The sequence below is a fragment of the Mustela nivalis genome (genome assembly GCF_964662115.1).
Source record: "Mustela nivalis genome assembly, chromosome: 7".
NCBI lineage: Eukaryota > Metazoa > Chordata > Mammalia > Carnivora > Mustelidae > Mustela > Mustela nivalis.
In genome coordinates, this window is record NC_139026.1 from 91,147,804 (window position 1) to 91,173,687 (window position 25,884).

At 44.5% G+C, this 25,884-nt stretch overlaps 1 pseudogene across 1 annotated transcript; it reads left to right on the top strand.

The window, feature by feature from the left end:
- Nucleotides 1-400: 400 nt before the first annotated feature.
- LOC309869820 (cationic amino acid transporter 3 pseudogene) lies at nt 401-25,656 on the top strand (annotated as a pseudogene). The gene is made up of 3 exons (XR_014316500.1): nt 401-483; nt 3,810-3,963; nt 23,512-25,656. The product of XR_014316500.1 is annotated as a cationic amino acid transporter 3 pseudogene (transcript).
- Nucleotides 25,657-25,884: the final 228 nt, after the last annotated feature.

Genomic DNA, 25,884 nt, shown 5'->3' on the forward strand with positions numbered 1-25,884 from the left:
CCAAATCACCACAAGTTGGGCTCCATCTGGCTCCCCACACTCCCCTGCCAACTGGGACCTCCTCCATGCATAGGATTCTGGAAACGGTGTTTGCTTCTGAATTCCCATCTTGCTACCCAGTCTCAAACTCCGTCCCATTTACGTCCCCAAAGCTCCGCCTCCTCACCCAGACAGGAGCCCACTAATCTTCCTTTGCCCACCTCCAGCTTTCTTCTTGGAATGGGGCTAAGCCACTTCCTTCCCAATTTTCCATCCTTCCCAAAGCCTCCCCAACCCGCCTCTCTGAGGGCCCGCCTCCTGGAGGGTCCGCCTCCCACATGGGGTCTGCCTCCCCCCCCCTCCCCCAGGGCCACGCTTGCCTGAGGGCCAAAGGCTAGGCTCTGCTCCCTATCTTTAGTTCTTGGTCAAGCTCCTTAGCTCTCCTTGGGTTTAGCTTGCACTTTCTTTGCAGGTCTTCCCCTCTGAGGTAGAAAAAGCCCACGGGTAAGTGATTTTTTTTGGTGTTAATAGAGTTGGCAAGAAAACTGTGACAGGGCCAGAGAGAAAGTAGGCGGGGCCTGGACTGCCCCCGGGTGCGGGTGCCGGTGTGCGGAGCTGTGTGATGTTGGAGCAGAAGGTATTTCATGGCGCCAGAGCTAGACTTTGCATGGGGGTTAGGGGGTGCAGACCAGAGGCCTTGTGAGTTTGGGAAGGATAGGTAGGTTTGTGGTGGTTGGAGAACTATGGAGGCCTACACTCTGTTCTCCAGACCACAAAGCGTCTCAGCTTTGCTGAGGAAAATATGAGTTCAGGGAGGTTGCTCTTGGCACTTCTCTAGTGTCCTTCCCACTTTTTTTTTTTTCCCCCATTTTTGTCATAATTGCATTTATTTCCATTTTTGATAAAAACTAGTTAGCTCTTTGCTTCCCAAACCCACACTGATGAACAGTGAACGTCATCAGAGTTGGAAGAGCACATGGCTGAGCGGGAGCCCCGGCCACGTTCAGCCGCATGGCTTTTGGCTTGGGAGGAGGGGCTTTGCAGAAAACACTGAGGCGCCTGTAGTTTTTTTGTTCCCACCAATCCCGTCCTCACAGCTTCTGTGGACATAGACCCTTTTTTCTAAATGAAGAGAAGCTCTCAGAGCGGGGTGGGGTCGTGAGGACGGCTCTCCCCACTCCGGTTGCGGACACACAGACTGAACGCTCCCTCGTTCCTGCCCGAGTGCCCACCTTCTTCCAAGATCAGCTTCTAGCATCACTTGGCCCACACATGCCATGCCCTCCCTCCTGGCCTTTCCTTTCTGGCCTAGTGCGGAGCTTGCTTTCTTCCTCTTTGTCTTTCCCACAGGGCCTAGCACATAGGATGCTTAGACCCATTCCTTGAAGGAATGAAGAATCTTCCACCTGACTCTGCTGCCCCTTCCATGTTACGTCTCCTTTCTCACTGTTGATTCTGAAGGTCTCTGTGTCCTGCCTTCTTAGGGAGGGCATTGGTGCGGACTTGGAAGAGGAGCCGGTTCAGTTTGATAACGCGGTCCGGGTAGGAGAGAAGACTTGTGGGTCTCCTTTCTCCAGTCTGAAGGAGTTAGGTATCTATTTTCACAGCTGCTGAGTGAGTGTATCTCCTCGCCTTTCTTATCTAATTTAAAAAAGCTGCGGTGGGGATTGAGTATCTGCCAGGTCAGCCTGGAGGAGGAAAGATTTCCAAGTTCCTCTGGGGTGTGGCTGCCTAGTGGTCTTTAAAACACTGTATGGAGGCTTATCTGAGGTCCCAAATATATTGTAAAGGGGCCAGTGCTAAATAAACATTGAAACTTGATGGCTCTGTCCTCTCTGTCTTGGAATCTATCAATTTTATGTACATAATAGGCATATTTATTGATTGATAAAGGCTTGGGGGAGAAGTCTGAAATAGGACTGGCTTTCTGGGTCTCCAAGAGGCATTTTGCTGTTATCACAAAACATATTTGTTATCTTTAATTTCTAAGGCCCTTGGAGTCTTAAATTGTTCTCAGGCCAGCCCCCCCCACACCTCCCCCATGATGTACCCTGTACGAAGTACCTCGACACCAGAAGCCCAGACAACACTTATCCACGCGTGACATCAGTTGTATTGATTATATGTGGCAAATGTTGATTTCTAGGTTGTTTTTCTCTTACCCTCCAGCAGTTCTTGGGCAACTTCTCTCATTATCAATTGATATGGTTTATGTGCCTCCAGAAAGCAGGCTCATTCTGATCTTGGTTTAAGCAAAATCATGTGAAAGGACAAATTTCCTTTACCAAGTATATTCCAAAGTGATAAAAAAATGATTTTTGGATTATGTTCTTTTGATTTACCCTCATCCCATTTTTTTTTTTATTATTGAAGAAATCACAAAGCAGATTGAGGATTAGAAAGAGCAAGGGAGGGGCGCCTGGGTGGTTAAGTGGGTTAAAGCCTCTGCCTTCGGCTTAGGTCATGATCTCAGGGTCCTGGGATCAAGCCCCACATCCTCCTCTCTCTCTGCCTGCCTCTCTGCCCACTTGTGGCCTCTGTCTGTCAAATAAATAAATAAAATCTTAAAAAAAAAAAAAGAAAGAACAAGGGAATAAGGATAAAGTGTCTCCCTTAAAAAAGGGGTGGTGGAGGCTCTTTGTTGTACATCGTGATACATGAGCTGGGAGTGGCAAATGGGTCTTTTAAAAATATTTATTTATTTATTTTTTAGAGAAGGGGAGAAGGGGTGTAGGGGCAGAGGGAGAGGGAAGAGAATCTTAAGCAGGCACACCCAGCGCAGTCTGACACAAGGCTCATCTCACAACCCTGAGATCATGACCTGAGCTGAAATCAAGAGTTGGATGGTTAATCAACTGAGCCACCAAGCACCCCTGTTTTTTTTTTTTTTAAACATTTTAAATTGTTTTTACAAATTTCTTAAGTAATCTCTAAGCTCAGCTCATGACTCTGAGATCAAGAGTCTCATGCTGTACCAGCTGAGCCAGCCAGGTGCCCCCAGATGGGTCTTGATGGAGAAGTCACATCTTCTGTATTTGGATAAGAACTCAGGACTTTGAGGCATGATACAACTTTCATATGGTTCAGAGAATCTGGTGTCTTTCCTACAGCAAAACAAAAAACAAATTAACTTTCCAAAGGAGCAGGTGGCAGTGTGGAGCAGTTAACTAGGGCTATGGGAGCAACCAAGCAAATTCTGGTGAGAGAGGACAGATGGAAGACAACAGTCAAGTACTTACATGGGAAGACAAAAGGACATTTAAAGATGTGAGGAAGGATAACCAGAGAGATAGTTGGCCTTTCCTAAGCCACCTTGTGTGCATTGTATTACTACTGAGGGTGTATACTGGGAGGAGGTACATGGAAGAAGGATCCGTGGACTCTGACCACACACAACCTCTAGTCTAAATGTAGAGACAGGGCATAGTGATAGATGGGACCACTGGAAGGATTTCCAGAATCTATGCTTGCAAGGAAAGGAAAAATGAATGTGGGGGGGGGGAATGAATGTGGATCAGTGCTCATTGTAGACAAAGGCCATCCTACCTTGCAGTGGTAGTTTGGAAAATAAGTGGCAGGCAGAGGGATTTCCTTCTATTGTTTTATCCTGAGGACTTTTATTAGGTGTTCTGGGCTGACAGGATTCGGGATTGAGAAAAGGGGAGTTAGAGAATCATACGGGGAGGAGAGAAGAAATTGATTTTCACTGTTGACATCAACGTATCACATCACTTTCTAATCCCTTAATTTCACACCTTTCTTGGCTTTACACAACTCTCTTTCGTCTTCCTTTTTTTTTTTTTTAATATTTTTATTTATTTATTTGACAGACAAAGATCACAAGTAGGCAGATTGGCAGGTGGAGAGAGAGAGGAGGAAGCAGGCTCCCCACTGAGCAGGAAGCCCAACGCGGGGCTGGATCCCAGGACCCTGGGATCACGACCCAAGTGGAAGGCAGAGGCTTTAACCCACCGAGCCACCCAGGTGCCCCTTTCTTCTTCTTTTTAAAAGATCGATTGATTGATTGATTTAGAAAGCATATGGGTGTGAAGAGGGGCAGACAGAGAAAGAGAGAGGGAATCAAATAGACTCCCTGCTGAGAGTGGAGAAGTGGGGCTTGATCTCACAACTCTGAGATCATGACCTGAGCAGAAACCAAGAGTCCGGTGCTAAACTGACTGAGCCAGTCAGGCACCCCTCCCCATCTCTCTCTCTGATTCCTGTTTGGAAAATCTAATTCTGATTCTTCCTGGTAGCCCATCTAGTTTCTGAAGACATCTAAAAGCAGAGGCTCAGGATTTTCTGATTTGTCAACTTGATCATCTTGTTTTGGTGTGATAGAAATGTTAAGAATTTCCAAAACTGGATTCTGACTGAAACCAAACCTGTATATGTGTCAAATCATGAATGAGGAACATTGGATTTAACTCTTGTTTTTTCAGAAGTTATCCCAGAATGTCTAAGAACAGCCACTTGTTCATAACCATTCCAGAATGATATTAGACAATTTGGAGTCTATAGGGCCTCTAGAGAAGCTCTGGCTATTTGATTGCTTACCCAAATAATGGTGCAATGAAACTAGTGTTGTGTCTGCATGTAGCAGGAACTTCATAGATATTGAAGGAAGAAAGCACAAATGCTCTGGTCTATATCTACATAGATTTTGGTCTATGTTTGGGGGGGATGGACTTGGTTTATATACAGTTGATCTGATGTGTGTTAGTCTGCATCAGGACGGGTTTTCACTGACTTGGAATTCAGCCTCTGCCAGACTGAGAAGGGATTTGCGAGGTGTAGTGCTGGGGGTAGGAGGGTAGGTAGGTGAGTTGGAGGAGTGACTATGTTACCTCTTGGTCTAATGAGCAGACAGACTAGGGGCTGCCATGCCTTCAAGTTCAAGTCTAGGTTGCCCCTAGTAATATTTACTTGTAGAATTATGGTTTCTCACCTCATTGATAGAACATGAATCATGTTCTACCCTAAGGAGTTTCTATTTATTTAATTTTAATTTTAATTTTTTAAAAGACTTTATTTATTTGACAGAGAGAGAGAGTGAGAGAGCACAAGCAGGGGGAGCAGCAGAGGGAGAGGGAGAAGCAGGCTCTCCCCCTGAGCAGGGAGCCCGACTTGGGACTTGATCCCAGGACCTCAGGATCACAACCTGAGTTGAAGGCAGACATCCAACCGACTGAGCCACCCAGGTGCCCCTATTACTTTTTAAAAAAAGACTTTATTTATCCATTTGAGAGAGAGAGAGAGAGTGACAGAGCACAACTGGGGGAAAGGACAGAAGGAGAGGGAAAAGCAGACTCCCTGCTAAATGGGGAGCCGGATGCAGGGCTTGATCTTAGGACCCCAAGATTATGACCTGAGCCTGTCAGATGCTTAACTGACGAGCCACCCAGGTGCCCCATTTTATTAAATTTTTAGGAGTTTTTATTTTATTTTTTAATTTTTAAAAAATATTTTATTATTTATTTATTTGAGAGAGAGAGAGAGATGAGGGGAGGGGCAGAGGGAGAGGAAGAAGCAGACTCCCCATTGGGTGAGGAGCCCTGACGTGGGGCTCGATACCAGGACCCTGAGATCATGACCTGAATTGAATTCAGACGCTTAACTGACTGAGCCACTGAGGTGCCCCAGGGGTTTTTATTTTAGAAAGGGATTATTCCAAGTAACATTGAAACAGAATATAGTACAAAGTAAGATAATAGGTGGGAAAATGCCTGGTAAGTGATCCATTTGGTGAGGTTGTTCTCAGAAGACTCCTGGGAGATAAGTTTGGATGTTTATTTTCCTTAGCGTGAGCTGTATTTGGTTACTTGAGCTTCAGCATGGGGAAAGGGGCAGAAGGAGAGGGAGAGAAAGAATCTCAAAGAGGCTCCATGCCCAGCATAGTGCCTGACATGGAGTGGAGGCTGATCCCAGGACCCTGAGACCATGACCCTAGCTGAAACCAAGAGTTGGAGGCCCAGCCAGCTTAGCCATCCAGGTGCCCTACTTCAGCTTTCTTTCCAACCTTTCAGGGAAACTGCCCGAACTTTACTTATCTTTCCCCTGGGGAGAAGTAACTGAAATGATTCTCTCTCTTTTCCTTTTCTGCACAGACCAAGACTGAGAATTATTATTGTATTTTAACATCTAGATCTCTATTAGTATCTGTAGCAAATACTTAAGTGGATCTGTATCATTGAGCAAACTAACTGGATTTACTGGTTTAGGGTATGGTGGAGTTTGTTTTGTGTTTTTGGTGGGGGGGCATGGAAGGAAGGCCAAAAAAGAGGCTCTATTTATTATATCGTGGCCCAAGCTGAAGATGTAGCTGGAACTGATGTTTTCCTGGGAAACAGTTACACAAAATGCTGAGATGGGGTAAATGCCACTTCTTCCATGGGGCCTTCTCAGCTAACTCACAGTGCACAGAAGATATTCTCCAGTCTTGCCAACACTGGAAAACCAGGTCCTTATTATTCTAACTTCCCACCAGCTATGAAGCCATCTGGGATTTTGATATACCCTCGCCTTAACTGTTCATTTCTTTTTTTTGTTTTGTTTTGTTTTAAAGATTTTATTTATTTATTTGACAGATCACAAGTAGGCAGAAAGGCAGGCAGAGAGAGAGAGGTGGGGGGGAAGAGGAAGCAGGCTCCCTGCTGAGCAGAGAACCCAATGGGGGGAGGCTGGCTCTATCCCAGGACCCTGGGATCATGACCTGAGCCGAAGGCGGAGGCTTTAACCCACTGAGCCACCCAGGTGCCCCTTAACTGTTCATTTTTTTTTTTTTATAAAGATTTTATTTATTTATTTGACAGAGAGAGATCACAAGTAGGCAGAGAGGCAGGCAGAGAGAGGAGGAAGCAAGCTCCCTGCTGAGCAGAGAGCCCAATGCGGGCTCGATCCCAGGACTCTGAGATCATGACCTGAGCTGAAGGCAGCGGCTCAACCCACTGAGCCACCCAGGCGCCCCAACTGTTCATTTCTGACTTAGGAATGACCTTTCTGGTTCATAGTTTATGTGTCTTTTACTTTTTTTAGCAGGTGGGGAAGAATTCCTTCAGGAGAAAGAAATATCCAGGAAATGTCCTTAATTTTAATTTTAAGAGTTCTCTGTTTGCCACCATTGTCTTGCATAATGTGTAAATGAGTGTAAATGAGTGCCTGGTGATTTGGGGGTGACAGTGCTGGTGTTAATAATTAAGGGGGAAGAAAAATGTTGCTTTTGCTTGAATTCTTTTCCACAAAGAATCATTGTCGTGCCTGGATTTTCTAATTTGGAATTTGCCTTTATATTCATTTACACTTAGTTGAAATCTGATCTTTAATAGATTGAATCCAGTCTTTCTCACTTAAAAACTATTTGTGGTTTTCTACTTGAGGAACCATCCAATTTCTCAGTTTAGACCCAAACCGAAGTCCGCAGAATCTATCTGTTTAGTGATGTGCAGACAGTACAGGAAAAATGGTAGCAAACACAGGAAATCCTTTTCTCTGGGAGCTTACAGGACGAGGGCGTTTCATGGATACTTCCCTCTCCTGAAGCAAGTGAAGTCCTGTTCTGTACACCATTTGGTCATTTGACTATTGTCCTCTTCCCCCACTCTGCAGGCAAGCCTTACATATAGTTATTATACTCGGAGTTGCCTAATGCCAGAACACGAGGTGACTTATTTTTCAAATTAAGTAAAGCAGTGGAAGTAATAAACTCTGCGTTGTCTGTCTGTTCGGTTGTCACACACCAAGGGGATGACATAGGAGCAAATCATAAATGGCACAGATAATGCACTTGGTCTCAGCCAACTTGGGTTATTTCCTTTCGACTTTCACTTTGTTGTAGTGAGAGAGATTTGGGCCTCCATTCTGATTTTAGATCGTTGACATCACCACAATGGGCTATAGAGCCTGGGGTTTATTTCCTTGGTGGTGAACAGTTAACTCTTTGTACGTCAGGCTTCTGCTGGGGAAGGTAAGGCCAGCTGAAAGTCATCAGGCAGGAGCTCTGGGCTCCACCTCTTCACCTACTACTCCTGCCCTCTTCACTGACTGGGTGTTCTCTCAGTGCAGAGTTCTAGGTCAGTGAGATATGCCACTGGATTTTCATGAGGAGAGAGTGGGACACAAGGAAAGCAAACTAGAGAGCTCAGATATCTATCTGTAGATGTGGCCAGAGAAGCTTCTGGAAGGAGGGTCATGTTGAACAGGGTTTCGAAACAGTGAGTTCTAGGCAGAGAGGGACAGTTTGTGTGAGGGCTGATGTTAATGACGTCAAGTAATGTGCATGTGTGGGGTAAGGATTTGTCCTATTCAAGCAGGAGCCACAGAAAAGGTTAAGAGCAGGAGCAAGCGGTAGAAGAACAGTAAAAAGAAAGCCTTGGAAATGCAATCTTAGAAGTTTGGATTTAATAGAGAGCAGGAAACTGCAGTTCTGGTTGGGGGAGAGATGGGGAGAGGGAGTGAGAGAGAGACAGTCTTTTTAAGACTTGAGGAAAGTGTCATTTTCCAGAAGGAGGGTAGAGGGCACTCACACTTCAGTTATCTGCTGCAATGCAGAGTAGTCAGGAAGAATGTGATTTAGGGCTTTATCCTGCTTCAAGGAAGGGCAGCACTGTCTGATGGCTGCTGGGTGAATCTGAGAGCTGAGAGGATCTCATTTTGTAGAGTTACCAATTTTATGGACCAGGAGGGTGGACCGGGAACTATGGCAGGCTCTGGGTATGCACTTATTTTCAAGCGGTAGGAACCTACTAGATGGAGGTCTAGTGTGGACAAGGTGCTAAGTGTCTAAGTGACTTCATGTCAGCTGAATTGAATTGAGGGCTAGGTTGGTGATCAGCAAATATCTGAAACCAGTGGCTTTCATTTGATTTCATTTCCTTAGACTTAATCCAAATTTTTATGCAATTTCCCTGAATAAAGTCAGGGTCCTTGGGAACTGCTTTGTCAATACTCTCGTTCTTGGACATATTTGGGGTTTTCTTCTTTTTGAAACTAAAATAGAAAGGCAATCCTTTATCTTCTTTTTTGATCTTCCTATACTAACAGCATGTTCAGAATACTCATCATTCCTTATCTCAAGTCCATATTTTTTTAATAGCCTTAAAAAATAATGAGGAGATACAAGAATAAACAGAGAAGTCTATATTGGTGGCTCATGTCTATTGGTCTTTGTGCTTGTTTCCATGGATGATTAGTAGATACTAACAATGCTCTTAGGTCTGTGAGTTCAGAGTTGGTCAGAGACTTGGGTCACAATGGGGAACACTAATGCTCATTTTTTATATTCTATTGGGTCAGGTGTCTGTCAACAACAATCAAACCAGAACGATCAGTCTGACAGAGCTCAAGTCCTTTTTCCCAGCATCATCATGAAGTTTTGGATCTGGAATGGGGAAATCATATTTTGGAGTGGCTGGAGAGCTGACATTTTTCTGGTTCTGTGTCCTTCTGGGTTAAGGATAAAGAGGGGATTGCCATTCTCTGGCAAACATTCACAGTCTGCTCCTGACTGGCAGCCAAGTCTGGGGAACAAATGGCCAAGTGAATTGGAAAACTTAAAAAGATGTTTTGTTAAACCATCCTCATTAAATTGGCACCGTCTGCCTTCCTACTCTCCTTTGTCCCAGTTGGGGCTGTCCTTTGAGACAGATGTTTCCTAACGGTGTGTGCCAGCAACATCTGGAAGCCTTGGGTGATGGCTGAGGTTTGGGAAGGGCAAATCTGGAGGTTTTTAGGTTTTCAGGGAAATTGCAACTATCTTCCTGCTATTGAGCTCACATTTGTAGAAATATCCGGTCCCCATCCCCATTTTCCTAATGCAATGAGAGTGAAGACTTCATTTCCTTCTCTAGCACTCCTGACCCCACTGAGGATTTTTTTTCTTCTTCTTCTTCTCAAGAATGAGGTAGTCACTAGAAAAGATTTGGGATAGAATGATGAAAGAAGTCTCAGGTGGGTGACATATTTGGCAACTAGAGAGCTATTATCTTATATTTCTACTAAAAGCCAAGCAAAAGGAGAGGGATTAAAGTTTTGGGTAGGATTTATAATTAGTTATAAAATCATAACTGGGAACTATTAGAATAGGTTTGAGGATGCTTTGGAATCTTCCTTGGCATCTAAAAATATAGTCTGGAGACATTTTGACCCTAGATTGGGTTAGACTTTTACTTTTTTTTTTTTTTTTTTTTTTTTTTTAAGTAATCTTTACATTTAGTGTGGGGTTTGAACTCAAGACCCTAAGGTCAAGAGTCAGATGCTCTGTTGGAGGAGCCAGCCAAGCAGTCCACCACCCCCACCAACCCCCGCCAAGAATGGGTTAGGATTTTGGCAGGACATGGTTAGATGGAGCCTTCCGATTTAGTGATCCCTTTAGTTTTAGCTCTGGTTCATTAATACCTATTTAGGATGAAAGGGAAGACATCGGCAGAGGGTGACCTGGACTCAAATATAAGAACTGGCTCAAATACTCCTTTAATGGCCAAGTTCTAGAGTTTTGACTCTTTGTGGAGGTAAGGTGCTTCAGTAGAAAGGACATGATCTTTGAAGTAACAAAGAGCAGAGTTTAAATTCCAGCTCTTCTTTTTATTGGCTGTTATGAGCTTAGGACAGTTGTCTCACCTCTCAGTCTGTAAAGTGGAATAATATTACTTATTTCATTTGGTTGTTAAACTAAATAACATATGTGCATTTCTTATAGCTCAACAAATTCTGGTCTCTTTCACCCCTCTCTCCCTCTCTCCATGTATCCCTAATTCTTACACATATACCTGGTCCCCTATTTGCCAGATACTATTTTTCTCTGCCTCCAACCTCTGCACATGTTCCCCAGTGCCTCTTAGAGCTCAAGCCTAGGGCCCTGATTTATTAATTTGTGTTAGTCCCACAAAATGACAATAACAGTATGTAGTTTTTATAACTGTACTAACATGAGCCAAGGTTGTGGTTTCTTTCTAAGCATTTTTGCTTGCTGACAATTTTGGTTGTAAATCAAAGACAAAGGATTTCTATCTTCCCACCCACTCCTCTGATCTAAAGTTCCTGGTTTGGGGCTAGATCATTCTGGGTAGGATTTTGTTCCAACCCAAAGTGATGGCATGCTGGTTTATAAAGGTCATTCAGGGAATAAGAATCCATAACCTTTACCACTGGGACAGTCTTGTTTTCTTCCTAACTTTTCTTTTTAAAGACTTATTTATTTATTTGATGCAGAGAGAGAAAGAGAGAGAGAGAGAGATCACAAGTAGGCAGAGAGGCAGGCAGAGTGAGAGGGAAGCAGACTCTCCGCTGAGCCCAATGCGGGGCTCAATCCCAGGACCATGAGATCATGACCTGAGCCAAAGGCAGAGGCTTAGCCCACTAAGCCACCCAGATGCCCCAATCTTCCTAAGTTTTTCGTTTGAAAAATATTAAACCTACAGAAAGTCCTAAGAATAGTATATTGACACCCATTTATCTTTCACCAGCATGGCTTGTTAATATTTTGCCACATTTGCATCCTCTCTCTAGTGTGTGTATGTATGTGTTTATATGAATGTGAGGTATGGTCTATATTCAAAGTTCACTAATAGTCCAATTATTATTATTATTATTTTTAGTAGAGTGTTTCTTCCTGATTCAGGTGCAATCCAGGGTTCTACATTATGTCTCATTTTAGTGTCTCTTGATTCTCCTTTAATCTGCAGCCGTTCCTCAGCCTATCATTCCTGGCATTGACAGTTTTGAATGGCACAGGTCAGTTGTTTTATAGAAAGTCAACTTTCTATAGAAAGTTGTTTTGTAGATGGATCATTTTTTATCATTAGATTCAGGTTAAACATTTGGGGCAGGAAAATCTATAAGAACATTATTATTTTTTTTAAAATTTTTATAAACATATATTTTTATCCCCAGGGGTACAGGTCTGTGAATCACCAGGTTTACACACTTCACAGCACTCACCAAAGCACATACCCTCCTTAATGTCCATAATCCCACCCCCTTGAACATTATTTAAAAAAAAAAAAGATTTTATTTACTTGAGAGAGAGAGAGAGAGTGAGAGTGAGAGAGGAGAGAGAGAACAGAGAGAGAGAGTGAGAGGGAGAGGCAGATGCCCCGCTAAGCAGAGAGCCCAATACAGGGCTCAATCCCAGGACCCCAAGATCATGACTTGAGCTAACGGTGGATGCTAAACTAACTGAGCCACCCAGGTGCCCCTATATAAGAACATTCTTTTTCTTTTCTTTTTTTTTTAAAGATTTTATTTATTTGATATAGAGAAAGAGAGCACAAGCGGGGGGTGGGGGAGAGCGGCAGGCAGAGGGAGAGGAAGAAGCAGGCCTCTGTGGAGCAGGGAGCCCAATTTGAGGCTTGATTCCAGGAGCCCCAGATCATGACCTGAGTTGAAGGCAGATGCTTAACTGACTGAGCCACCCAGGTGCCCCATGAGAACATTCTTTTTTTTTTTAAAAGATTTTATTTATTTATTTGACAGAGAGAAATCACAAGTAGATGGAGAGGCAGGCAGAGAGAGAGAGAGGGAAGCAGGCTCCCTGCTGAGCAGAGAGCCCGATGCGGGCCTCAATCCCAGGACCCTGAGATCATGACCTGAGCCGAAGGCAGCGGCTTAACCCACTGAGCCACCCAGGCGCCCCATGAGAACATTCTTACAGACAATGAATGGCATATAGGCAGGGAACAGGTGTTCCTCCCCATTGTGTTTGTAGGGTCAAGCATAAGGACTGGCATTTAGAAGGTGCTTAATATTTACTGGATGAATGACTGAATGAATGACCTAAAAGTTCCCCTTCTACTTAGGTCTACTATTTTTCCACTTGAGGAGAGGAAAGAGCGGCCTTCTCCTATATCCTAGTCCCACTTTTATTATACATGTGTGAAGGCTTAAAGGTAACCTAGGACCTCTGTAATGAGCCCACAGAGAAGGGAAAGGAGTTGGCAACTATGATGTGAGGCAAGCTGTGGAGTCTCTTTCTCTTGGGGGATGAGTGGTGATCATACTAGGTTAAGACTGGAGGTTGAATAAGGTGGTCCTCAGATGGAGAGAAAAACAGCACACAGAACCTAGGACTACATGGCCTGTTTCCTTGCTGAGAGAAATTAGTTATTTTGGTTTCTAGGTTTTACTATACTTCCCTCCCTTAACCCCCATTTGAATCCTAAGAATGCCATGGTGAAAATTGATTTCTGTCCCTCCTCCTTTCCCAGTGGGGACAACCCATAATTCTCTCCTTCTCTACCCTCCATTTCTCTCCCCAGCCCACACACACAAGTGTGTATTTTCTAACATTTATAAACGGTGGTTGGGCGGCCATTCTCTCCAGATTATTTATTGTTGAGAAAATCTATAACTCCTTGGACTTCTCATTTTGATGTAGAAGCTTTCATCCCTGTCGCCTGGGGGAAGGGAGGTTATGAGAGGTACTCTTTGCCTCTCAGAAATGTGTTTTCAGGCTTCCCTTTGGGGCCCTTTCTCTCTCCAGCCCTGATCATCTCAGACATTTCTGACAGTCCTTCCTGAGGCATCTGGGGCTTGGGACTGGATTCATCTATTTAATTCTGCAAGGATTACAAGTGCCTGATTCACATAGTTCCTGCCCCCTTTCTGAGAGTCTACCTACCTCTGTCTTTGCAGTCCTGTATTTCACTAGGTTCCAGAAAAAGCGCCCTTTATCTCCATGTCAGCTCTTGGTTATCCACAGTAATGGTGGGAATAACCCAAAATAGTGAATGACGCTAAAATGACTTTTGTTTGATTTTTAAGTGATTGAATTCTGCCTAGAGATAATTCATAACGTGAACACTTTCAATGAAAGCAATCTATCATGTTACTGTCCCATGGGACTCTGTATGACATCTCTTCTTTGGCATCTAGAGAGGGAGATAGATGCAAGAACACAGCCCTCCTCTGTTGTCAGAAGCATCAGACATCTATTGAGGTCTCTGCAAAACATGTCTCCATGCCTTGTTTCCAAACTCTGGAGAAAGCCTTTCCTTAGTTTGAAAACCCAATACTTTGTCCAAAAAACATGAAGATCGGTAGCCAACATATGAAACTATCACTTTTTCTAGGGTTTCCATCACACTCAGAGTAAAACCCAAAGTCCTCACAGTGATTCTCAGGCCCTACATGAAGGATCTGCCTTCCTCCTTTCTCTCTGACCTCATCCCCTACTGTTTCTTGCTGGCTCATTCTGTCCCAGCCCCATAGGCCTCCTTGTTGTGCTTCAAAAATAGCCAAGTACCACTTCACACCCATTGAGTTGGCTGCTATTAAAGAAAGAGAATACAACAAGTATTGGTGAGGATGCCAAAAAATCGGGATGCTTGTACATTGCTTGTGGGAATGTAAAATCATACAGCCATGGTGGAAAACAGTGCGGTGATGTCTTAAAAAATTAAATATGCAACTATTGTGTGATCCAGCAATCCTACTTCTGGGTATATATCCTTCAGAATTGAAATCAGGGGGTCCCCTGGGTGGCTCAGTGGATTAAAGCCTCTGCCTTAGGCTCAGGTCATGATCCCAGGGTCCTGGGATCAAGCGCCACATCAGGCTCTCTGCTCAGCAGGGAGGCTGCTTCCTTCTCTCTCTCGGCTTGCCTCTTTGCCTACTTGTGATCTCTGTCTGTCAAATAAATAAATAAAATCTTAAAAAAAAAGAACTGAAATCAGGGACTCAGAAAGAGATTTATACACTCATATTCACAACCCACACAACCCACATGCCCATCAGTGGATGAATGGATAAACAACAGGTGGTACATACATACAATGTAATATTATTCTACCTTAAAAAGGAAGAACATTCTGATACATGCTACAACATGGGTGAACCTTGAAGACATCAAAGTGAAAGAAGCTGGGCACCAAAGGACAGCACTGTATGATTCCACTTACACAAGGTACCTAGAGAGTTTAAATTTATAGAGACAGAAAGTCGGATGGTGGTTGCCAGGGGCTGCGGGGAAGGAAGAATGGGAATTTACTGTTTAATGGGTACAGAGTGTCAGTTGAGGAAGATGAACAAGTTCCAGAGCTGGATGCTGTGATGGTTGCAGAGCATCCATGAGGCTGTCTGGACCACCCATCTCAAAATCACAACACCCACCCAGAGCACATCCTAGCCTTCTCTTGCTTTACTTTTCTCTGCAGCACTGATCACAAATCTGACACAATCTATATTCTTATTACTCGTTTATGGTCGGCTTCCTCCTGCAGGTATGTAAGCAACTTGAGTGGAGGGATTTTTGTGTTTTTTAATTTGCCATAATTATAGCAGTGTTGAATAATTGGGGACAAGTATATCTGTTGAATGAATAAATGAATGACCATGATCACACACACACACACACACACACACACACACACTTCTAGACAAGGCACCAACAGAAAGAGAAAATTCCATTTTTTCTTTGGGTTGTTAACAAATTCCTTCTATGCTTGGGTATGAGCCTTGGCCCCAGCATTCATGGTGGCTTTGCTCTGTTTACTTTTTTGCCTGTATTCTGAACTGTTTCCACTTTGGAAATATGGGTGTACTACGTACATCACACTTGCTGTTATTTCAAAGCCTCTACTCTCGTATTCCTGTCTTCCCCCTTCCAGAGTTGCAGGGCTGCTTGGATGAGGACTTTGGAAACTCTTGGAAAGCTCAGCTATCCAGAACACTTTACACTTGTTTGGGAGTCCCTGGTTTGATTGGCTCTGGAGTTTTCATTCTCTGGAAATTTTAAGGTGGATGAGAGAATTTATGTAATTTGGTATCAGGGAAGGAGCTGGGCTTGGACAGAAAGAGATTGATATGATTTCTGAAGATGTTGTGTTTATAGTCCCTCCTCTCAAACTTTGAGCACCTGAAAATAATTATTGAACAGGCTCATTAGCCTTCCTCTCAAGTCTTTACCAAACTTCTAGCAAAGCAACTGGTATCCAAACTATATTTGAAGCCATTCAGGAGGAGCCACAAGGCCAACTTCCTGACTGGCAGGAGGGTTAACACCCAGCCATGGGAACCAGTGGAACTTACTGCTTGGAAAGGAACTTAACTTGGAAGAGTGTTTTGAAAAGGAAAGGTCCAGAGTGAGGGCAGTACCCTTCTCAGAGAGAGAGGAGTGAACACAGTGACCTCCAGGATGGAGGAGAGTGGGTGGGGCCGGCTGGGAAAACAAGACAGCCTGCAATTTAGTGGGTGGATTGTTGGATTTGATAGGAGTTCTTGGCGACTTGGGATGGAACTTTTGTTTTGGAGTTTGGAATGAGCTCAGAGACTGAGAGAGACAGAGGGAGGAGGGGGGAGTGAAGGGGGGGAGCTGGGGGCATTATGGAATTCATACAAGCTGGCTTCATGTTCCCTGGCCTCTCTCGGCGTTTCTTTAAGTACCTCCCCTGCGCCAAGCACCTCCTTTGGGAGAGACTGTTTCCTAATTAGACTGAGATTCACAGACCCAGAGCCCTCATTAGGAAATGTCCTCAGGAAATGCTCTTGAAATCAATGATGGTGCATGTTCCGGTCTCCTGTTTCCATCTCTCTTTGGCCCTTTCTCTCTTTCCAAAAAATGAAAAAGTTAAAAAAAATCCTATTTCTAGGAGTCTCAAGATAAACGAGTCGATCAATACATCTATATATTCATATCCTCTGTCCTAAATGCCTCTTTTGGTTACTTGGTACAATTAGGAGCAGATCCTTGTCCTGGGGAGTGAGGGTTGGGGATGGGAGTGTGGAATTCAGAAGGAGGAGGTACATGGATCCTGGCCTTGCCCTCTGGAAGCTTTTAGACTGTAAAGGAATTTAAGTGACACACCCAGGACACCACCAGACTGAAAGGGGAAATTAGTTTCAGCTGAGCATCAGGACAGGCTTTAAGTGCTGGCCGAGAGCAGAGGAAGGTTGGAGATGGGGGATCAATCAGGATGGCTTAGGAAAGGCTTCCTAGATATGGGGGGAAATTGTAGAATAGGGCTGAGAAAAGCTAGAGGGTCTAAAGACTGGATGGAAAGCAGAGAGGAGGGCATCTCTGGTAGGGCAGGGTTCATCCCAGGAAGGGTAAGTCAGGATGTGAGGAGCTGAGTTAGGTAGCAGGTGATGGGCCGGAGGGAAGGGGGGAATTAGGACGGGACACTGACAGCTGGGTCAGAGAGTCTGGACTGAATATAAACCAGTGGAATAATTGCAGGTTATTTCATGGAGAAAGGGTGTTTGAGGAAGATTGTTATGAACTGGATTGCAGATAGACTTTCTCAGGATTCCCAGTCATGGGTTTACTTTTTCCTCTGTAAGTCTGGTTGTTCATCTGTTTGTTCTGCCTGCTTATGATTATTTAATTCCCATGTGTTTTCTTCTTTGCGTTGCTTCCCTGGTATCTTCCTACTCTGTCTGTAGGCCCATTTTCACTCATCTTCAGCAAAAGTGGGGAGAGCCCAAGGACCACCCTGCATGACAGAGTTGAGGGAAATGAATGATCAAAAGCATGTCCCACCCTGCCATTCAGTTGGTCCTCCTCTGAGATTCTTGCCTATGGTCCATGGATGGACCTCCGAAGAGTATGACGACGACGACTATTACTACTAGTTGTTCTCCTCCTCCTCCCCCTGCCCTTCCTCCTCCTCCTCCTCCTTCTTCTTCTTCTCTTTCTCCTCCTCCTCCTCCTCCTCTTCCCCCTCCTTCTTCTTCTTTGAGGTGAGCAACCTCAGAGGAGTCTATGATTCAGCAAACATGAAAAACCACTGTTGTACTCTTTGTGGGGAGGTAGGTGGCTGGGTCGGTTCCCCACAGAGAGAGAACTGTGGTGCAGGCATCCTTAGTGCCAGCTACAGGACCTTCCAGAGATAGCTGAAGGGAATAAAGGAGAAAGAGGAGTTGGGAAAAGGGACATGGGTTCAGAGAGAACTAGTAAGAGGGGTGCCCCATCTTCCCTTGTTTTCCACCCTCTTTCTAGCAGATATTTCTTCTTTGTATATTCCACATCCTGATGATTGCAGGATTCTTGGTCCCCTTCAGTTTAAATCTATTGAGTCTGCCATTGATTAGGCTCTGTACCAGGTACTCTCACAGCATTGTCTCCTGCAATTCCTTTGTTGAACCTGCAGTGCCTGGAGGGGGTCAGTTCCCTCCCTCAGTCTGGCATGTTGGCATCACTGCTTCCGTCAGGCCCCTTTTCAAAGCATTTTCTTTTTCCTTTTTATCTTTATCTCTATTCTCATTTCCCCTCCTCACTAGAGACATTTGCTTTAGTGCATTTAACAAATGCTCCTCCAATCCATGCTTTATAGGTGTATTTATTTATGTTTATGTTTATTTTATTTATTTATTTAAAAGATTTCATTTATTTATTTGACAGAGATCACAAGCAGGCAGAGAGGCAGGCAGAGAGAGAGGGGGAAGCAGGCTCCCTGCTGAGCAGAGAGCTCAATCAGGGCTGGATTCCAGGACCCTGAGATCATGACCTGAGCTGAAGGCAGAGGCTCAACCCACTGAGCCACCCAGGCGCCCCTATTTATTTTTATTTTTAAAAAGATTTTATTTATTCTAGAGAGAGAGAAAGAACCCAGGGGGGAAGTGCAGAGGGAGAGTCTCAAGCAGACTCTGCTGTAGGCGTGGAGCCTGATGTGGGTCTCGATCCCAGAACCCTGAGATCATGACCTGAGCCAAAACCAAGAGTCAGACATTTAACCGATGATGCTGCCCAGGCACCCCCCCAATGTATATTTAGATACACTCATCCATTCACCAAATACACAGTGCCGACTGTGTCAGGCGAAGTTGTAGGTACGAGGAATACAAGCAGGAGCAAAATAATAAAAAAGTTCTGCTTTCGTGGAACTTAAATTCTATTGGAGTGAGACAAATCATAACAAATAAGTAAAACAGTACCTTAAATAGTGATAACTGTCTGTGGTGGGTGGTCAGGATCAGACTGCAGTTTTATATGGGGTGATCAAGGAAAGCTTGCTACAAAGGTAGTGTTTCACCAAATGCAGTGAAGGGAGCAACCACGTGGCTCTCTGGGGTGGAAGTGGTCCATTTATAGGGGACGACAAGGACAGAGGCCCTAAGGTAAGATCTTGCCCGATATGTTGGAGCCCAGAATGGTTAGAAGGCCAATAGCTGGAGAGTAATGAAGGGGAAGAAGGAGAAGCAGGAAACTGAGATGTAGCTTGGTCAGTGCAAATACTGTAGGACTTTGTAGGCCATTGTAAATGCAGACTTTGGCTTCTACTCTGAGTAGAAAAGCGACACCAGCAGAGGCTTTAAGCAGAGGAATGACATGACATTTTAGCAGATGTAGGTGTATCCTTGACAAACACATAGCATTTGGGGGCTGTTCTTAACATGCATATAAATGGCATTGTGCCATACACATACTTTTGCTTTTCCTAGGTAACGTTGTTTCTGAAATCTACCCATGTTGCTCTCTGTAAATCTACTTTATTATTTCCGACTGCTGTGAGTTACTTCCTCGTGTATGTATAGCACATTTTATTTATAAATTCCTCTAGTAACAGATGCTGGCATAGCTTCCAACCTCTGGTGACCACAGTTGTATAACCCCACAGGAGAGGGGTTGTGGGGTGGGAAGGTGTGTGCATTGTTAATTCCACTAAAACTGTGCTTCGAGATGGTGGCATCAGTGATGCTCCCAGTAACAGTGTGTGATAGTTTGTCTCTTCTCATTGAATTCCCATACTGATCCAGAGAAGTAAAGTAAAATTCCTTAAGGACAGGGAAACTGAGGTTTAGAGAGATTGAGCAAATTACCAGAGTTTATATAGTCATGTGAAAGAGCCAGGACTCAAATCCGAAATTTTTGACATAATGTTCTTCGCTCTTACCACTTTGTATCCAGCACTGCTTCTTCTAGAAATAAGATGAGGCATCTGTGGACAAAGATAGTATTATAATTATTGTATTGTATTATATATTATATATATACTATATATATAGTATTGTACATTATTGTATATAATTATTATTGTATTTTTAAAAGATTTTTATTTATTTATTTATTTGATAGACAGAGAGAGATCACAAGTAGGCAGAAGGCAGGCAGAGAGAGAGAGAGAGAAGAGGAAGCTGACTCCCTGCTGAGCAGAGAGCCCGATGTGGGGCTTGATCCCAGCACCCCGAGATCATGACCTGAGCTGAAGGCAGAGGCCTAAACCACTGAGCCACCCAGGCGCCCCTTATTATTGTATTTGAGCTTTGTATTTTTCTTTTCTTTTTTGACCTCTGTTTTAATTTTTCAGTGGGATCCCCACCCAAAGTGGGGCTTGAACTCACAACCCCCAGACCAAGAGTCAGAGGTGCCCCAAGCCTTGCATTTTTCAATGCTTGGTCTAACTCCGTCAGCCTAGGACCGCAGAGTGTTTAGCACCAACATGTATGAGGATGTCTAATTAGAGTCCTTAGAATTTCAAAGTGAATTATATGAAAAAAACAGTTTTCTTTTCTCTTGACGGCTAGCTAACAAGTTTGATTTTCAGTGCATGATTTTGAGGCTGGACATTTATAAAGATTATTTATAAAGATTAATTGCTTTTCAAAGTTTGGGGACTTTGGATCAGATGTTAACATTAAATGTTAGGTAGATTATATTAAGTGCATATGGTTACCAGGCACTGAGCTGAGTACTTCCCAAGCATCATTTCATTTACTCCTCACAACAATCCTATGAACTATTTACTTTTACTTCCATTTGTGGAAATCAAAGCACTGAGAGGGGAACTAATTTTTCCACAGATTGAGTTGTGATTTGAAGCTGAACAGTCTACCTGCACAGCCTTTACCCCTAATTGCTAAACTGGGATGCCTTCTTGTGAAGGAAGCTTTTAGAACATCTTGCCTTTGAAAGGTAGGACAATGTCTTGTCAGTTGGGGTGGCTTAGACCAGTCCTGGGAAGTGAGGGGGTAGGTGGACAAGAATCTCCTGAGGGAAAGGATCTGAAGTTTGAAAATGTTCCCCAGGTGTCTATTAGGCCTCCTTCTGTCCCTCAAGGTGAAAGATAACCTTTGCCTTAGGGCATCCGGCCTAGATGATAGGTCCTGGACATGATGCCTTCGAAAAAGTGGGGATTCTCTATCTGGGTGTGGGTGGCTGGTTGCCTATAACCCAAGGTCACCTGATATTTTTTAAAACAAGCATCCTCAAAGACAAGCAATTCTTTATCATCTATGTGTGGCTTATTTATACCTGCCATGAATGATCTGTGGTCAAGGTTTTATCACAGTTTGTTTTCCCTCCACACTTTCCATTTTGATTGCCTTCTACAAGGAAGGTAACACCATTTATATATTTACCTGAGTCAGGTTTATAAAGGTGCTTGGTTACAAGGTGTGTATCTCAAGGTCAAGTAGATGGGAATTCTGGATTATGTGCTCTTTCAGGTTTCTCTCCTCAATTTGTACATTTGTTCAACAAATATTTATTGAGCACCTAATTCACAGGAGGAGACAGGCAGCTGAACTGGGTTTTTAAAAAAAGATTTTATGTATTTATATGAGAGAGAGAGAAAGAGAGAGAGCAAGCAGGGGGAGGGGGAGAGGGAGAGAATATCAAGCAGACTCCCTGCTGAGATCAAGGTTGAGCCACAATCAAGAGTTGGACACTTAACTGGCTGAGCCACCCAAGTACCCCTGGAATTTTGATACCTTAGGATCGATGGGGGTAGCCCAGCTGCTTTGAGAACACATAGGAAAGTCAGCGTAAGGATCAGGGAACCTTCCTGGGGAGGCAGTTTCTGAGCTGAGAATTCAAAGATAAGGAGGGCTTAGCTAAGCAAAGTGGGCTTAAGAGGGCATTACAGGCAAGGGAACAGAGTGAGTGTAGCTGGAGCAGGAACTGGGTAGGGGATGAGCTTAGAGGAGTAAGCAGAGGTCAGGTTTTGAAGGAAGAGAGGATTATAAAAGAAGGGCAATGGGGAAACCACTGAAGGGTTTGAAGCCTGGGGTGAGTGGGAGACACCTCAATCACATTTATAGTATAGAGAGATCCCATGAGTTAAGAATTGACCCTCCTTATCTATCTCGTGTGCTTGTTAGTAAATCAGAGCACTGGAACTGGTGGGTGGCAAATAAGGAGTCTTGATGGATTTGTAGATGGAAGGTCTGACCCAATAACCTAAGGGTTCCTTTTGAAAATCTGTAGGGAAGATTTTTCGGTTTTGACTTGATCTTTCTGTCTTTAAAAGCCCCTGACAGCATTTCCTAAAATTCTCTCAAAAGTGAAGCCTGAGTAGGGAGGAGAGTGGGGGTTGCATGACTTTGTTCTATCTCTTCTGCACTACTCATTTCCGGGGCATTGCTGTGAATTGCTCATCCAAAGCCTTGCTCCCTATGAGGAGGGGACCATTTGAATAGCAGCAGGGGAGTAGGGGAAGGAGGAACCACACGCCGGGTTCGTTCATTAAGAAAATATATTTGGCATATTCAGACAATGGTTTGAGGGAGTTAAAAATAACTCCTCGTGAAAAATTAATAGGGAGTTATAAGTGAGTGTTTTAATACAAGCTCACAGAGCAGGGCAGATTCTCCAGGTGGTTGGCAGCTGACATCACAGATGGTATAGGGTGTTTATAGAGCATGGTGTGGCCAGCGAGGAGCATTGTCTTAGAAGTGAGCTCTCCTTTTCTCCTGGAACCTAGAGAGGGAGGAGACAGAAGGAATTGTTGTGGTTGTGAGCGACTGAGCTAGGTGACATTTCTTTTCTCCCTGCCCATCACACTCTCATAACTGTGGACATAAAAATTGTAGTGAATTTTGCCTGGTTGCTTTGGGTGAAGTTTACTGAATGTCTGAATTCATAAAATGGCCTTTCTGGCTCTTCTCCCTTCTTAGTCATGGACCCTGGGTTGACGGCTGCACCCATTTTTCCTGTGCTTCTGTACCCAACAGCCTGTTCCTCCCATTCTGGCAGGTAGTTAGGAAGGCCCTGCCCCTTCCTCCCTCTTTCTCTCATCTCACAGTGCCCTGTGGGCCTATGTGGGTAAGGTGAAGGGTTGGACTGTACTTCCTTGGCCATCAGCACAGCTAAATGGATAATGCAAAATGAAGAGGAAGGGGGCCAAAATGCCATCTGACCTTGGCTAGCTGATTTGGGGGCTAAGGGTTTTAAGACTGGGGGACCAATATTTGTATTTTAAACTCAGATGATATTTAAAAAATGGGTCTGTAATTGCAACGAGGCCCTCTAGGCCGTGAATTAATGTGTCATAACTCACGCCCAAGCACTGCGCAAACATCCCGCGTGTGAATTATTGCACAATAAATTCATGCCCTGTTGTGTCTTACAGCTTAATTAGTACATGAAGCTACATGAGTTAGACGAACCCAAATGGGATTATGTCATGTGGTGCGTAAAAAAGCAGAATGTTGCGAGGTATTTGGCACTTTTTCTGGGGGGGAAAGCAGAGCTGATTTTTTCTGTAATGTCCTTTGGTGTCCTTTTCTGTGATATTTAGGCTGTAACAGGTGACATGTGACTCCTGAGCTTTGGTTGTTGTTGAATATGGGTTCAGTAAATATTTATTGTTTACTGTGTCTTAGGCATCCTGGAGGGAGAGCACACGTAAGATGAAACATGAAGCAGCAGCTCTGAAGCCTGAGCACCCGAACTTGGCAACCCCAACCCAGCTTGGCTTAACTCAGCCTCACTGAACCCAGTCGGAGACTCTGGGCTCCCTGGACTTGCTACAGTGCTCTGATCCTAGACTCCTCTTCAGTTTCATCTAGGATGTTGTGCAAGGCACTTTGCAGGTTTGGTAAAAAGCTGGTATGTAGACATACACTGGCGCAATACGTGGCTAAGATTTCTCCTGCCAGAAGCCTGAGCACTCTGGATATAGTGGCCCTGGGTGTGGGCAACACAATGGGTGCAGGTGTGTATGTCCTGGCTGACGAGGTGGCCAGTGAAATAGCAGGGCCATCCATTGTGATCTGCTTTTTGGTGGTTGCCCTGTCTTTTGTGCTGATTGCTCTGTGCTATGCAGAGTTTAGTGCCCGGGTTCCCCAGTCTGCTTCTGCGTATCTCTACAGCTATGTCACTGTGGGTGAACTCTGGGCTTTCATCACTGGCTGGAACCTTATCCTGTCTTATGTTATTGGTATAGCCAGTATGGCCTGGGCCTGGAGTTTAGCTTTTGATGGCCTGATTGGGTACCAGATCTCTTGGACCTTGAGTGAGAGGATCTCACTGTATGTTCCCTATGTCCTTACGGAATATCCAGACTTCTTTGCTGTGGGCCTGGTGGTGTTGTGCACTGGATTGCTGGCTCTGAGGGCTAGTGAGTTTTTCCTGGTTACTACGGTGTTCACAGTGGTGAACCTTTTGGTTCTTGGTTTTGTCATCATCTCTGGGTTCATTAAGGGGAACCTGCACAACTGTAAGCTCACAGAAGAGGACTACATAATGACTATGTCTAGACTCAATGACACTTCTAGCTTGGGCCCTTTGGGCTCTGGAGGGTTTGTGCCTTTTGGCTTTGAGGGAATTCTCTGTGGATCAGCTACCTGTTTCTATGCATTTACTAGTTTTGACAGCATTATTCCTGCTGCCGAAGAAGCCCAGAATCTAAAGCATTCTGTCCCCATGGGCATTGTGATTTCAGTGTTCATCTGCTTTTTGGTATATTTTGCTGTCTCTGCAGCACTTACACTCATGGTGCCTTACTACCAGCTTCAACCTGGGAGCCCCTTGCCTGAGGCATTTCTCCATATTGGCTGGGCCCCTGCCCGCGATGTTGTGGCTGTTGGAGCCCTCTCTGCTTTTTCTACCAGCGTCTTGGATTCTATGTTCCTCATTCGTTGGATGATCTATGTGATGGAAGATGATGGCCTCCTGTTCGGTGTCCTTGCCAGGATGTACACCAGGACAGACCTCCCCATCATAGCCACTGGCCTCGGGCATTGTCACAGCTTTTGTGACATTCCTCTTTGGACTCACAGATCTGGTGGACCTCATGTCGATTGGGACCCTGCTTACATACTCCCCGGTGACTATTTGTGTTCTCATCGTCGGGTATCAGCCTGAAATGAAGGATGAAGATGATGCAGCAGGGGCGCAGCACAACAGCGGACCTGTGCTGGAGAAGCTGACCATGTGGGGACTCTTTTATCCAGGCAGCCTCACCCCCACCACACTCTCTGGCCTGGTTGTCTACATTTGCTCCTCACTCCTTGCCCTGCTGCTGACTCTTCTTGGCCTGGCGCTGGCTCAGTGGCCAGTTCTGCTGCTTTCTGGAGATGCAGTACTGATTATAGTGGTTTGCTGCTCCTGGTGCTCATCACTGGGATCACTGAGGTCATCTGGAGACAGCCACAGAGCTCCACTCCCCTTTACTTTAAGGTCCCTGCTCTGCCTCTCCTCCCACTTCTGAGCATCTTTATGAATGTTTACCTTATGATGCAGATGGCAGCTGGCACCTGCGTCCGATTTGGTGTCTGGATGCTGATTGGGTTGGCTATCTACTTTGGCTATGGGATCCAGCACGCATGCAGGATTAAACCCACTTCAGTCAGGGTGCAAACGGACGACCTTGAACTCAATGGTGCCAGTACGAGTTCGATTTAACATCGCACCTGAATGCTGTCTGGTCTCCCTGCACAATGGTGGAGAGTACTCCTAAGCACACAGAAAGCTAGGCCTCCCATGGGATGTTGGTGGGGAAACACTAATAGAGCTCTGTGCTTATTGTGGAGTGAAGGTTGTGTCTTTGTCTCATATATATATATTTTTTAACTTGTCTACTTTTCAATTGTGTCTGCTTACTGGCTTTAAAAAATTATTATTTTTTAAAAAAAGATTTTATTTATTTATTTTTGACAGAGAGAGGCACAGCGAGAGAAGGAACACAAGCAGGGGGAGTGGAAGAGGGAGAAGCAGTCTTCCTGCTGAGCAGGGAGCCTGATGTGAGGCTCGAT